This window comes from Schistocerca serialis, chromosome 1, assembly GCF_023864345.2.
Source record: "Schistocerca serialis cubense isolate TAMUIC-IGC-003099 chromosome 1, iqSchSeri2.2, whole genome shotgun sequence".
In the NCBI taxonomy this organism is placed as follows: domain Eukaryota; kingdom Metazoa; phylum Arthropoda; class Insecta; order Orthoptera; family Acrididae; genus Schistocerca; species Schistocerca serialis.
Genome location: NC_064638.1, coordinates 705,482,553 through 705,499,145, shown reverse-complemented (window position 1 = coordinate 705,499,145; position 16,593 = coordinate 705,482,553).

Below are 16,593 nucleotides of genomic sequence, written 5' to 3'. Positions count from 1 at the left end.
AGTAACCTACATGGGTGGATACAAATATAGAAACAGCAAAAATATAAAACATTTCCTTGCCTAATGCGATGTAGAGAATCCTTTGGTATTCAAAACTGCTTCCAATCGGCTTGTAACAGATAAATTTCAAGGAAATCTTATACCTTTCTTCCTGCAAAATAGTGGCAAGTTCAGGTAACTATGATGGACGTTGATAGCGATCATGCATCCTTCTCTCCAAAGGAGAGGCTTCATAACATTTTGATCTGGTGACTACGGTGACCAGATGAGATTCGACACTTCATACCCGTACTCGCACAACCAGACCTGGAGAACGCTGCCTGTGTGAACATTGGCCCTGTTGTCTTAGAACACAGAATCTCCATTGAGGAACGAATACTGTGCCAAAGGATGGACCTGATCGGTCAAAATGGTCGCATAATCCCTGGCAGTAATGCGGCCTTGCCGAGTCATCACGTGGCCCGTGGAGTACCACGATATGGCTGCTCAAATCACCACCAAACGTCCGCCATGTTTCATTCTTGGCACGTAAAATCGCCCAGAAATTGGAAATAATGTGAAACAAGACTCGTCCAACTGGATGACATTCTTCTATTATCCTGTAGTCCAGGTTTCATGACTTCGTCACCACGTTTTTCCTGCAGCGGACATTTTTATCACTGACGAATAGTTTTTGAATCCTAACTCGCCTTGCAATTACCTGCTTCTGAAGACCCTTTCGTGTTCTTTTGGTGCTGGCAAGGTTCGCCATTGTGACATTCAGCTATGTAGTGAATTTTCCACTCACCCAGGTCCGAATTCACTTAGCTCTGACGTAATGCAGTCTCTTCTCAGACTGTCACTTGCAACATGTTAACGACAATGTACAGGTGCCGCTCGTGGTCAAATACAACAGCGCTAACTCTAGGGTTGGTTTTACCGGCACAGTTTACTGCTGCCTAGCTATGAGAACACACTCCACGTACGTTTTGTCTGCACAGGGGACAAATTTCCATTTCTTGCCAGTGACTTGTGTGACAGAACGACACAATCAGCGAGCCATATTTCTGTCAACATAACTAACACAAGCTATCACTTAGTGTATAGTATTGCCGGAGGAAGAAGTTTCACGCTATGTAGGTGTCTGTGTCTCTGACGTCCTGCCGTTGAACAGGAAACACAGGCACTTAAAACAGGTGGATACAGTGACCTGTCTCCTGTTTCTGTTAGTAGATTGTGATACATTGATACGTTATGCTAAATCTCTTCGCATGTTTTGTGGTTTTATGCGCTTCAGAGGGATTACAAATTCGCAGAACGAAAAGTAAAGTCTGCTTCTCTCTGCCCAAGTTCATAATACTGAAACAGGCATAAAAACTGGCTTAGTGTTGTCTAAGAGGGTGTAACTGATAAAAGGGTGCGGAGAGGCCCACTGATGGTGACTTTAAACCAATGAGAATACTTCTTAAAATAGTTCTTCACATTTTTCATAAAAGACGTCATTTCGTGAATGTCCACCACATGATGCTATCAGTTTTCATTTTCATTACTCTGAAATTTCTTTCGACCTAAAAGTCGTCATCTGGCAGGAATTGTAGACATGTGGTATTCATTGTGGAAAATTTCAAAGTTCGCCATATGATGACCTCAAGGTTAAAAGAAGAGAACCTCTTAACAGCTCGTGGTAATTATTTACAACAGACTGTCTAACAGGTATATTATAGGCAGCGAAGTGTATAAGCTAACAGTAACCAAATATAGATTTTTGCCCTTAACAAAAAAGTACATGACTCAGAAGGATCATATTAAAATTACTGCCACTAAAATCTTATTAAGTCATAAATAAATGTCATTTCCGTTCAGACAATAAAAAGAACTGCCACATACAGTCTCCATTTTCACATTACTTTACTTATTTTTCTATTGCACACGTTGCAGTATATTCAGAGAAAATGGTGATCTATCTGACACGTAAAGAGTACTGGAACACACTGCACTGTGAGAGTCTTTCGCCAGATGAAAGCTTCCCTTGTTTCCCCATCGCTTGCTATGAAAACACTGGGTATATCCATATGGAGCATTCTAGTAGATAATGCCCGATCCGCTGGCTGGCTGGCCAGATAATCGCTTGCTCCCTTTGCTCTGGCTCAACTCTGACCCCCAATTCCGCACGATTTTCGGCGTATGTACCATAACCACTTAACCCCACGTATTTCTTTACGCTGTATTTCATCTTTTGGAGGTTAGTTATTTTCACATAGGGCGCTTCTAACACTGTTTTCTACCGTAGGGCAACAACACAACAAAAATATTTCACCACCGTTGAATAATAAAAATCTAAAACGAACGATAATGTAAAGTGTATCCTGAAAATCATGTGAACAGCCGTCTGATGATGAACTTGCCTTATCGAAACCGGTAACGGCACTATTTACCTAAATAAATAGCAGTATTAATAGTGGCTGGTTGCTGTTTTCTTCTTTGTAAGAATTAACCTACTCTACTGGTACCTCGGAGTTGAACACAAACTCCTTACTGAACGATGGTATAAGCTTTTTTATCTCACATACAAATTCGTGCCGATTCCGCTGTTCGCTGTGCATCTTCAAGTTGAAGCTTCGTTTGAAATTTCGTTATCTTACATCTTTCAATTCTGTAGCACTGTTTGAAGTTGTGCAACTATCCACTGCATGCCTTTAAATCACTATAATCTATGGCGACAGAAAATCACTGTTTGTTTCAAGTTACGCAACCATCCAGTGCCACCCTTGAAATCAGTGTAATCTTTGTCGCTAGCAGTTTGATGTGTTTAACATAGTAGCTCACTATCATGCACATTCTATAAATTGTATTGAATATCCTTGAAGCACTCAAACAGTTTTTGTAACAAGTGTGCCATGTCCCCCCTTGCGCCTTTTCCTTGTGCACTACACGGTCATAATGCCGCGGACTTACTATAAATCTCTTCATAGCTGTTTTTATTATGCTGCGGATGGTCTTCCATAACATAATTATGTTTAGCACCCGCTCCTTGTACAACGATTATCCTTTAGCATATGTTAATGCAGACATGATTTGTGGCTCCCTGTTCGGTGAGTATGATGAACCACATGGCTCGACACCAGCTTCGCTTTCATTTGTTAAGCACGTATGGTGGTCATCATTGTACTCCTCATGTACATTGTCTACACAGTGGAGCATATACGAACCCCCACATTCCACTAACTCACCCACAGAAACGCAAATATATTTCATCTGCCACTTCTTTCTCACTCTGTGAAATTCCTTGCGTACCTTTCTTACGAAATGTCAATTTCGCCAGCTGTAGATAAAATGCAGTGTTTACTTCGTTTATCGTTACCATTGCCCTGTTTACCATCAAGACCACTAGCATTGTAGCACTGTTGTGAGTTACTCGTTGACTAAGCAGTTCAACTACGCTCCGTAGCCTGACGCTGTGCTCACAATTGGATACGTCCAGTCCCGCTTCCTGTTGCTATTAGAAGCCAATATTATGGTTGCATGGTAGACAATATCTAGGGCGTCGAATGCCGTAAACATCACTTGTTGTTGGCAACCTCGAACTCAAGGGTTTCTTTATCAGTCTTTTCCCTCTCGTCAAACAGTCCTTAACGAACTGCAGAACCCCTAGCGCGCGGATTCAGATATCAGTTACCTGAGAAACATTAAGATGCCAGCAGAGTACGCGCCCGTCAACCGTTCCGCAATTCCCCGTAGGACGCCGTCTCCCTTTGCTCTACAGCGGAATCACAGTGATGCTTTACCGTTGTCCGAGGACGAAGAAGACCCGTAATGGACCGCTGAATATGTACGCAATTTTACACGGCAGAGCTACGGTGCTGTTCTCTGATGGACACCTGCGTTTTATGTTGTAGATGAATACATTTATACTTAATCTTAGGGGCTAAATACGTCAAATAAAGATCACACTGTACTCCGCTGTAGAAGATAAGAAGAAAGAGTGAAATTTCGAAGTCGAAAGTATCCTCTCGAGGGAGTGAGACCTTTCCAAACTTTGTGGAATTCATCACAGCGCCAAAAGCAGTCGAAGAGCTACGAATTCTGCAGTCCTCTCTGCTTGACCCTACACAATAATGTGAGAGCCTCAAGAGACGAGAGGAGTGCTAGGTTGTGAAAATCGGTTCTACCGGCCAGTTTTGGGGTGGTTTTTGGAGATTTCCCACACTCGTCCAGTCGTATGCTAACCCAGGGTTATACGTTTTCCAGTCAGCCCAAAAAATACAGCTTTCAAATTTTTATTCAGCTTTAGTTATGCCAGTCAACATAAAGAAATAGAAAGCATGGAAGTAAGGCAGTAAATTCATTCGTGTGATCAGATATGAAGTTTTATTAACAAACGAAGTGTTATAGATATCGTCGTAGTTGAATACGTGTTGCAGTTTATTGCCTGTTTCTCCATTTCGTGGAATATTGAAGTGTCGTTTTTTGTTAGTTATTTTTGTTGATACCCAAAATAATTTTCTCACTCGTCTCAATTTTTGTATTTCGGGTTTTTAAATTCAGTGTCAAGCTATAATATTTTTTCTTATTATTTTTTGTTGTATATTATGCTCATTCGGTACTATGGATGTAATCACATTATGATGCAATTTCAGATTATTGAAGTAAAAGGTAGCATCCATATTTATATTAATAATATCGAAATATTGCGCAGATTATTGAAATATGTATACCTTTTTACGTATCAAAGTTATTTGCGCTGAAGTGTTAAGTTTATAATCATCCATCGTTTGAGATAGATTTACTTTGGATACATCATTTCAAAATTAGTGCTTGGGATACAACACGTTTTCATGCTCATCGAATTAGAAATATGAAAAATAGACATTTAGAGCGTCGAGTACCCATGCAAAAATTTCTGCGGACGCCGATGTGCAGGTCACCTGTAGATATTCGTTTAGAACGAGACAGGCTGTGGCGTAATAAACGTACCTGAAATATAGATTATGATGGTTTGTATTAACTTCTACATGTGGGTTCCGTCGTTACTTGCTCCTACCAATTTTTATTTTGGATTGAGTGAAGGAGTTTTTTTGGGTCACCGAGAAGTTACAAATGTCAGAGCTACGCAACTCTCATTATTTCTGGAATGCAGCCAACAAGTTGTTCTTGAGGTGTTAAAAACTCGACACTACTGCCATCAATTGTGCCTGGGCACAGAGAACCATCTCCGTGTATGACATCGTAAAACTCAGGAAGGACATATAACTTTGCTGAAATACGCTGATATGCATTTCATTTAACTCAGTCTGGTTGTTGAGTTGTAGTCCTGGACTTTTCAGTAAAGTTTTATTGCAGCAATGCGTTATTACCACCATTAAATGCGTCATAACGAAGCAAAATTTGTTCGCGCATTAAGCGTACTCTGGCACAAAAATTTAACTACGTCGTTACGTAGACCTTTGGAACCTCGTGTGCTACTGTGCCGCGAAACAATTATCCAAAAAGGCTGTCTATAAGATGGCAAACTGATAGGAGGACGCTTAGCACCTGTCTACATACCAAGGATGAAAGAGAGCTTAGACTTTTATTTAGTTTAATAAAAACTGAGTTTTACTAGTTGCCAGTGTTTAGAGCACTGAAACCTGCTATAAAAATAGCCACATAAAAATACAGCAGAATTCAGTCGCAGAACAGCAAAGACAAAAAGAATAACGGAAAAAAGAGATATTGCTACGTAGTAGAAATGACCAGTGTGAACGGATGCCAGTTGATTTTGTACATATTCACATGGCAGTTGTTGGAGCTTAATTATAAACAGGATTCGGATAGGAAAACTTGTGGAAGTATTTATGGACAATGTAATAAAGCTTCTCGTGAAATATTCAGTACCATACCAACGCCTGTCAAATAACTGTTTCGTTCTAGTTGTTACATATGTAGCATTTCCATCCGAGAATAAAGTCAGATACCACCAGCAGCACAAAACAAGAGAATAGCACGTCTATTATTGTAACTGGATGTTGGCCACGTAACAAATAGTGGCAGGGAATTCTTAAAGCATGCATATAACGACCCCTCTTCTTTTATTATTTAGTCTCGTCAGCAAAGGAAACCCAGGGGAAAAATTTATGTAGTCGCAAATTTGTCCACGGTGCTAGGAGGAAGTGTATGGAACATCATCTAAAAATCCTGACCACTGTGGTATGAGCGTTGGAGTGTAAGGGGTGTTTCATGGTCACTTTCGTATGTCTTTCACGAGTAAATGCAAAACCGTGGCTCCCAGCGAAAATGTTTCTCAGGACAAAATTAAACTGTGTTAAATTTCCTACAAAAAATGTCGCAAATATTGTTTTCTCTAGGAACAATGGTTTCTCCGTTGCAGGGAATCCAGAACTCGTAGATTATTAAAAATATTGTTTTAAGGGTGTAAAATTATGTGTTATCTTTAAAGGAAGTGAGCTACAAAAAATGTGTGTACAGCGTCTAAGTGTAGCAGAACCATATTAACGGTTAAAATAATGTTCAGGATGAAAAAGGGAAGAGATTTGTGGAACAGAAGCGCGAGGGATGATAGGTCGCCAGATTATGTTCATGTGCTTGTCTCCTGCACATATCCACAAACTAGATACCAACCTGGTAATTTCCCCATTCTGTCTACTTCACAAGATGCAATCGCAGGATATTTAACAAAGTTACAGAGATCCGCCACAGCACGTCTTATGAAGCGCTGCCATCACAGTTGGGAGACATCTCCTGGGGCGGTGTTGTTTATGTCCCACAAAATGTGTTAACATTACATGAAATGCACATGTATACCAATAATGCTAAGGCAAGTAATTCATACGATCAAAATCTGCCTAAATAATTGCATACTGTTCTACATTGCTAGAGGGGAAATAGATTCTTAGCCGTCCTGAATGGTAGCTGTAGTGTTTCCCCGGGAAAGGCAACTTACCTCAATTGGAGCACTGCTCCATTTTCACGGACAGGCCATATCTCCCCAGAATGTCCTGTCCAGTGCTTATACGTAAGTAGACTAAATAACCCACTGAGGGCGTCTATTTTCCGTTTATTAAGTGAGTGCTTATATGCAGTTCGTAAGTGAGCTACACACATCAAAAAAAGTTTTGCATCACTCCGGTTCCCAGAACTCCTGAAGACAGACGTTGATTGTGGATATTGTATCACAGACAGAGTCCCTTTGACTCTTCAGAGACGTCACTAAAACAGCTCAAAGAAGAAAACCATGCATGAGCAACACCTATTAGACTGAGAGTGTCCGACAGCTGATCAGTTCCAGTCATTCCACCAGGAAGGAAGTACACGGCTCGTGCCGTCTGTAGTTCAACCATGCCTAAACGGTCAATACCGTGGTTCGATGCCCTCCGCATTGTAGCTTTGTGCCAGGAAGGGCTCTCAACAAGGGAAGTGTTCAGTCGTCTTGGAGTGAACCAAAGGGATGTTGTTCGGATATGGAGCAGACACAGAGAGGCAGGAACTGTCGATGAAGTGCCTCGCTCAGGCCGCCCAAGGGCTACAACTGCAGTGGATGACGCTACCTATGAATTATGGCTCGGAGGAACCCTGACAGCAACACCACCATGTTGAAGAATGCTTTTCATGCAGCCACAGGACGTCGTGTTACGACTCAAACTGTGCACAGTAGGCTGCATGATGTGCAACTTCACTCCCGACGTCCATGGCGATGTCCATCTTTGCAACCACGACACCATACAACGCGGTACACATGTGCCCAACAACATGCTGAATAGACCACTCAGGATTGGCATCACGTTCTCTTCCATGATGAGTGTCGCATATGCCTTCAACCGACAATCGTCGGAGACGTGTTTGGAGGCAACCCAGTCAGGATGAACGCCTTAGACACACTGTCCAGCGGGTGGAGAAAGGTGGAGGATCCTTGATGTTTTGGGATGGCATTATGTGGGGCCAATTTACGCCGCTGTTGGGCACGGAAGGCACAATAACGGCTGTACGATACGCGAATACCATCCTCTGATCGATAGTGCAACCATATTGGCAGCATATTGGCGAGGCATTCGTCTTCATGGACGGCAATTCGCGCCCCCATCGTGCACGTCTTGTGAATGACTTCCTTCAGGATAACGACATCGCTCGACTAGAGTGTCCAGCATGCTCTACAGACATGAACCTTATCGAACATGCCTGGGATGGATTGAAAAGGGCTGTTTATGGACGACGTGACCCACCAACCACTCTGAGGGATCTACGCCGAGTCGCCGTTGAGGACTGGGACGATCTAGACGAACAGTGCCTTGATGAACTTGTGGATAGTATGCACGACAAGAGGAAGTGCTAATGGGTATTAGAGGTACCGGTGTGTACAGTAATCTGGACCACCGCCTCGTCTCTCTGTATGGTAGTACTACATGCAATATGTGGTTTTAATGAGAAATAAAATGGGCGTAAATGATGGAGCGGCTGTTGCAAGCAAGAAACGATTCGTGGGAAAGTTGAGGTGGGAGACACTGAGTACAGCCAGCAGAGGACTCGGAAATCAACTTCAGTGCAGTGAGTCTACGGGTAACACGTCGTTGACTGATAGTGCGGGGAAGAGTTGGTTCTGGGCGGCAAGCGGCCGCAGGAATATTCAATATTCAGGGAAAATTTCCTACAGCGGCATTGGAATTAGTCAATGTGTGCTGGACCAGGACTCAAACCCGGATAACCCGCTTCTCTAGAATGATTGTCTTAACCGCCTAAGAAAATTTTGCATGAATGTTAATATTCTCAGGCGCTGAAAAATAACAGGGTGTCGTGTGCGACAGAACAGACACCACACATGTATATGTCACGATTTAACATTCGTTCGTTCTTGTGGAACGAATCCGGCAGAACGGACACCACCCACATATATGTGTAAAACATTCATTCGTTCATGTGAGAGATCCTGAAAGCTAACGCAAACTCAACATTTGTGTGAGCATTAGATGATGTGCAAAACTAAACTCAAACTTAATTCAGTTGCACTTTTCGAATTCATTGGATACAGTACTAGAATCTGCTAATGAATTCGTGTGTCACGCTGAACTGCATTTGAGAACTAGTACCATTTTATTTCGTATTGTATTGATTTACTGTAGGACCACCAATCCTAGTTGAGATCCAGATAAGGATTAATTTAAGGCAAACACGGGGAAGCGTGGCCCAACTTGATTCCCAAACAAATATTTTTATTTCATAACAATTCTAGCACTAACCCCCCCCCCCCCCCCCCCCCTGAACCATAGACCTTGCCGTTGGTGGGGAGGCTTGCGTGCCTCGGCGACACAGATAGCCGTACCGTAGGTGCAACTACAACGGAGGGGTATCTGTTGAGAGGCCAGACAAACGTATGGTTCCTGAAGAGGGGCAGCAGCCTTTTCAGTAGTTGCAAGGGCAACAGTCTGGATGATTGACTGATCTGGAATTGTAACAGTAACCAAAACGGCCTTACTGTGCTGGTACTGCGAACGGCTGAAAGCAAGGGGAAACTACGGCCGTAATTTTTCCCGAGGGCATGCAGCTTTACTGTATGGATAAATGATGATGGAGTCCTCTTGGGTAAAATATTCCGGAGGTAAAATAGTCCTCCATTCGGATCTCTGGGCGGGGACTACTCAGGAGGACGTCGTTATCAGGAGAAAGAAAACTGGCGTGCTACGGATCGGAGCGTGGAATGTCAGATCCCTTGATCGGGCAGGTAGATTAGAAAATTTAAAAAGGGAAATGGATAGGTTGAAGTTAGATATAGTGGGAATTAACGAAGTTCGGTGGCAGGAGGAACAAGACTTTTGGTCAGGTGAATACAGGGTTATAAATACAAAATCAAATAGGGGTAGTGCAGGAGTAGGTTTAACAATGAATAAAAAAAATAGGAGTTCGGGTAAGCTACTACAAACAACATAGTGAACGTATTATTGTGGCCAAGATAGACACGAAGCCCACGCCTACAACAGTAGTACAAGTTTATATGCCAACTAGCTCTGCAGATGACGAAGAAATTGAAGAAATGTATGATGAAATAATAGAAATTATTCAGATTGTGAAGGGAGCGAAAATTTAATAGTCATGGGTGATTGGAAATCGAGAGTAGGAAAAGGGAGAGAAGGAAACATGGTAGGTGAACATGGATTGGGGCTAAGAAATGAAAGAGGAAGCCGCCTGGTAGAATTTTGCGCAGAGCATAACTTAATCATAGCTAACACTTGGTTCAAGAATCATGAAAGAAGGCTGTATACATTGAAGAACCCTGGAGATACTAGAAGATATCAGATAGATTATATAATGGTAAGACAGAGATTTAGGAACCAGGTTTTAAATTGTAAGACATTTCCAGGGGCAGATGTGGACTCTGACCACAATCTATTGGTTATGAACTGTAGATTAAAACTGAAGAAACTGAAAAAGGTGGGAATTTCAGGACATGGGACCTGGATAAACTGAAAGAACCAGAGGTTGTAGAGAGTTTCAGGAAGAGCATAATGGAACAATTGACAAGAATAGGGGAAAGAAATACAGTAGAAGAAGAATGGATAGCTTTGAGGGATGAAGTGGTGAAGGCAGCACAGGATCAAGTAGGTAAAAAGACGAGGGCTAGTAGAAATCCTTGAGTGACAGAGGAAATACTGAATTTAATTGATGAAAGGAGAAAATATAAAAATGCAGTCAATGAAGCAGGCAAAAGGAAATACAAACGTATCAAAAATGAGATCGACAGGAAGTGCAAAATGGCTAAGCAGGCATGGCTAGAGGACAAATGTAAGGATGTAGAGGCTTACCTCACTAGGGGTAAGATAGATACTGCCTACAGGAAAATTAAAGAGAGCTTTGGAGAAAAGAGAACCACTTCCATGAATATCAAAGGCTCAGATGGAAACCCAGTTCTAAGCAAAGAAGGGAAAGCAGAAAGGTGGAAGGAGTGTATAGAGGGACTATACAAGGGCGATGTTCTTGAGGACAATATTATGGAAATGGAAGAGGATGTAGATGAAGATTAAATGGGAGATATGATACTACGTGAAGAATATGATAGAGCACTGAAAGACCTAAGTCGAAACAAGGCCCCGGGAGTAGAAGACATTCCATTAGAACTGCTGACAGCCTTGGGAGAGCCAGTCCTGACAAAACTCTACCATCTGGTGAGCAAGATGTATGAGACAGACGAAATACCCTCAGATTTCAAGAAGAACATAATAATTCCAATCCAAAAGAAAGGAGATGTTGACAGATGTGAAAATTACCGAACTATCAGTTTAATAAGTCAGGGCTGCAAAATACTAACGCGAATTCTGTACAGACGAATGGAAAAACTGGTAGAAGCCGACCTCGAGGAAGATCAGTTTGGATTCCGTAGAAATATGGGAACACGTGAGGCATTACTGACCCTACGACTTATCTTAGAAGCTAGATTAAGAAAAGGCAAACCTACGTTTCCAGCATTTATAGACTTGGAGAAAGCTTTTGACAATGTTGACTGGAATTATCTATTTCAAATTCTGAATGTGGCAGGGGTAAAATACAGGGAGCGAAAGGCTAGTTACAATTTGTACAGAAACCAGATGGCAGTTATAAGAGTCGAGGGACATGAAAGGGAAGCAGTGGTTGGAAAGGGAGTGAGACAGGGTTGTAGCCTCTCCCCGATGCTATTCAATCTGTATATTGAGCAAGCAGTAAAGGAAACAAAGGAAAAATTCGGAGTAGGTATTAAAATCCATGGAGAAGAAATAAAAACTTTGAGGTTCGCCGATGACATTGTAATTCTGTCAGAGACAGCAAAGGACTTGGAAGAGCAGTTGAATGGAATGGACAGTGTCTTGAAGGGAGGATATAAGATGAACATCAACAAAAGCAAAACGAGGATAATGGAATGTAGTCTAATTAAGTCGGGCGATGCTGAGGGAATTAGATTAGGAAATGAGACACTTAAAGTAGTAAATGAGTTTTGCTATTTGGGGAGCAAAGTAACTGATGATGGTCGAAGTAGATAGGATATAAAATGTAGACTGGCAATGGCAAGGAAAGCGTTTCTGAAGAAGAGAAATTTGTTAACATGGAGTATAGATTTAAATGTCAGGTAGTCGTTTCTGAAAGTATTTGTATGGGGTGTAGCCATGTATGGAAGTGAAACATGGACGATAAATAGTTTGGACAAGAAGAGAATAGAAGCCTTTGAAATGTGGTGCTACAGAAGAATGCTGAAGATTAGATGGGTAGATCACGTAACTAATGAGTGATATTATACTGAGTGCACTATCCGAAAATTACCTCGAGCAATTAAACAGAGAACCGACTCGTGGAGATAACATATTGGACCTACTGATAACAAACAGACCCGAACTTTTCGAATCTGTATGTACAGAACAGGGAATCAGTGATCATAAGGCCGTTGCAGCATCCCTGAATATGGAAGTTAATAGGAATATAAAAAAAGGGAGGAAGGTTTATCTGTTTAGCAAGAGTAATAGAAGGCAGATTTCAGACTACCTAACAGATCAAAACGAAAATTTCTGTTCCGACACTGACAATGTTGAGTGTTTATGGAGAAAGTTCAAGGCAATCGTAAAATGCGTTTTAGACAGGTACGTGCCGAGTAAAACTGTGAGGGACGGGAAAAACCCACCGTGGTACAACAACAAAGTTAGAAAACTACTGCGAAAGCAAAGAGAGCTCCACTCCAAGTTTAAACGCAGCCAAAACCTCTCAGACAAACAGAAGCTAAACGATGTCAAAGTTAGCGTAAGGAGGGCTATGCGTGAAGCGTTCATTGAATTCGAAAGTAAAATTCTATGTACCGACTTGACAGAAAATCCTAGGAAGTTCTGGTCTTACGTTAAATCAGTAAGTGGCTCGAAACAGCATATCCAGACACTACGGGATGATGATGGCATTGAAACAGAGGATGACACGCGTAAAGCTGAAATACTAAACACCTTTTTCCAAAGCTGTTTCACAGAGGAAGACCGCACTGCAGTTCCTTCTCTAAATCCTCGCACAATCGAAAAAATGGCTGACATCGAAATAAGTGTCCAAGGAATAGAAAAGCAACTGGAATCACTCAATAGAGGAAAGTCCACTGGACCTGACGGGATACCAATTCGATTCTACACAGAGTACGCGAAAGAACTTGCCCCCCTTCTAACAGCCGTGTACCGCAAGTCTCTAGAGGAACGGAGGGTTCCAAATGATTGGAAAAGAGCACAGATAGTCCCAGTCTTCAAGAAGGGTCATCGGGCAGATGCGCAAAACTATAGACCTATATCTCTTACGTCGATCTCTTGTAGAATTTTAGAACATGTTTTTTGCTCGCGTATCATGTCATTTCTGGAAACCCAGAATCTACTATGTGGGAATCAACATGGATTCCGGAAACAGCGATCGTGTGAGACCCAACTCGCTTTATTTGTTCATGAGACCCAGAAAATATTAGATACAGGCTCCCAGGTAGATGCTATTTTTCTTGACTTCCGGAAGGCGTTCGATACAGTTCCGCACTGTCGCCTGATAAAAAAAGTAAGAGCCTACGGAATATCAGACCAGCTGTGTGGCTGGATTGAAGAGTTTTTAGCAAACAGAACACAGCATGTTGTTATCAATGGAGAGACGTCTACAGACGTTAAAGTAACCTCTGGCGTGCCACAGGGGAGTGTTATGGGACCATTGCTTTTCACAATATATATAAATGACTTAGTAGATAGTGTCGGAAGTTCCATGCGGCTTTTCGCGGATGATGCTGTAGTATACAGAGAAGTTGCTGCATTAGAAAATTGTAGCGAAATACAGGAAGATCTGCAGCGGATAGGCACTTGGTGCAGGGAGTGGCAACTGACCCTTAACATAGACAAATGTAATGTATTGCGAATACATAGAAAGAAGGATCCTTTATTGTATGATTATATGATAGCGGAACAAACACTGGTAGCAGTTACTTCTGTAAAATATCTGGGAGTATGCGTACGGAACGATTTGAAGTGGAATGATCATATAAAACTAATTGTTGGTAAGGCGGGTACCAGGTTGAGATTCATTGGGAGAGTGCTTAGAAAATGTAGTCCATCAACAAAGGAGGTGGCTTACAAAACACTCGTTCGACCTATACTTGAGTATTGCTCATCAGTGTGGGATCCGTACCAGGTCGGGTTGACGGAGGAGATAGAGAAGATCCAAAGAAGAGCGGCGCGTTTCGTCACTGGGTTATTTGGTAACCGTGATAGCGTTACGGAGATGTTTAATAAACTCAAGTGGCAGACTCTGCAAGAGAGGCGCTCTGCATCGCGGTGTAGCTTGCTCGCCAGGTTTCGAGAGGGTGCGTTTCTGGATGAGGTATCGAATATATTGCTTCCCCCTACTTATACCTCCCGAGGAGATCACGAATGTAAAATTAGAGAGATTAGAGCGCGCACGGAGGCTTTCAGACAGTCGTTCTTCCCGCGAACCATACGCGACTGGAACAGGAAAGGGAGGTAATGACAGTGGCACGTAAAGTGCCCTCCGCCACACACCGTTGGGTGGCTTGCGGAGTATCAATGTAGATGTAGATGTAGATTGAATAGGATTGGGGAGAAGAGGAGTTTGTGGCACAACTTGACAAGAAGAAGGGATCGGTTGGCAGGACATGTTCTGAGGCATCAAGGGATCACCAATTTAGTATTGGAGGGCAGCGTGGAGGGTAAAAATCGTAGAGGGAGACCAAGAGATGAATACACTAAACAGATTCAGAAGGATGTAGGCTGCAGTACGTATTGGAAGATTAAGAAGCTTGCACAGGATAGAGTAGCATGGAGAGCTGTATCAAACCAGTCTCAGGACTGAAGACCACAACTACAACAACATCATTAACCAAGCAACAGTAACCAAGAATCTTGTAAAATACATACAGATAGTTAAGGTTTTATCATTAAAATTGCAGTGCATAAGAACATTTGCTTAATACACATAATTACAAATGGTACTCTAAGAATGTGTCAACTGTGCAATACAATGGTGGCCCAATTACAAACAGTAAATTGGTTAAGCAAACTAGTACTCTGTCCGCGCGACTAGTATCGGAACTTTGGGCTAATTCCGCAACAGAATTCGATATCAGTTCAACAAACGTTAAATAAAGGACATTAAAATACATACGTCTCCACTGGTTATTCTGCTCTCGTATAGGCAAGATACGGCCAAGTAGGCCAAACGCTGCCCATGTGTAAGAACGAAGCAAACAGTAGTACTTCACTGACTGGCCTCAACACTATTACACATAAATCAAGTTAAGTACTTAAACTACCGGGCGCCTGAAATACAATTAAAATTATAATGACAATTAAACCCTTTTTCTTAAGTAATCGAGAAACTCAGTGCTCAGTTCGTCCAAAGGCTTTCATCATACGCCCACAAGGACCTTACAATAACAGCCAAACTGAGTAAATTGCTTCCTAATCCGGTGACACCACCGCTGCGGCACGATACCAAAAGAATGACAAATTACTCAACTTGTGGCTGGAACGGAATATCAGGACAAGCGCGCGTGACCTGCCAACACCTAGGCATCGTGCGATTGCGGGAAAGCCGCCGAAGCAGTAGGAAATCACAGCAGAACACCATCGTGTCAACCCCTGTCGATACAAAGCATATACCAAACAACAACCAGAAAATAGGCTTGGTAGAAATCAACAAATACAGCAATACTTAAACGGCTATTTAACTTTATTTTAAAAAAAACTATTGAAACTTCAGTACAGGAGCGCTTCGCTCATAAACTTTACATGTAAACGTTCCTAGCAATAGCAAGAAACAGCGTACAAAGGCATTTACAAAAATAATTTCATGATGATTGAAACAGGGTTAAATAAATTAAGATATATACTTCTACAGGCGCCTCTTAAAGACTAATAGATATTAATTTGGATACGCACCAAATGGCAGATTGCCGGTTGAAACGTACTCCTATAACCTGAAGGGCTCCTTAGTACTAAGTAAAAGGGTTTGCAAATACAAACACGGACACACACATGACCCAAACTTGCGTACCCTTAGGTAGAGTGCACAGAACTTTAGTTACAGGCCAAATCCAACAACTCGCCCTAGGAAGGGTTCAAAGGGCAGAAACAAAGCCGCGCCGGAATAGCAGAGCGGTCTCGGGCGCTGCAGTCATGGACTGTGCGGCTGGTCCCGGCGGAGGTTCGAGTCCTCCCTCGGGCATGGGTGTGTGTGTTTGTCGGTAGGATAATTTAGGTTTAAGTAGTGTGTGAGCTTAGGGACTGATGACCTTAGCAGTTAAGTCCCATAAGATTTCACACACATTTTGAACATTTTTTTGCAGCAACAAACAGAAATTACAATCAGTAGTATGAAATACTCAATGATAACAAACAATGATTTGAAGTACCAGATTGAAAATAAAATATGGAATGCTAACTTGGTGCTGACAGAAACCTCCAGATTGACATTCACAGCCCAGATAGGGGTCACTGAAAAGCATAAAGTAACCTGATTCTTGGCCACCTCACACCAGGGCAGAATTAACGTTCTTTAAGTACTGAACTTACTGAACAATCTTCATATACTGTATAATTTCAAACAAATGGTGAGGAGGCCAATATCTTCAGGACTCCAGATAGGCGC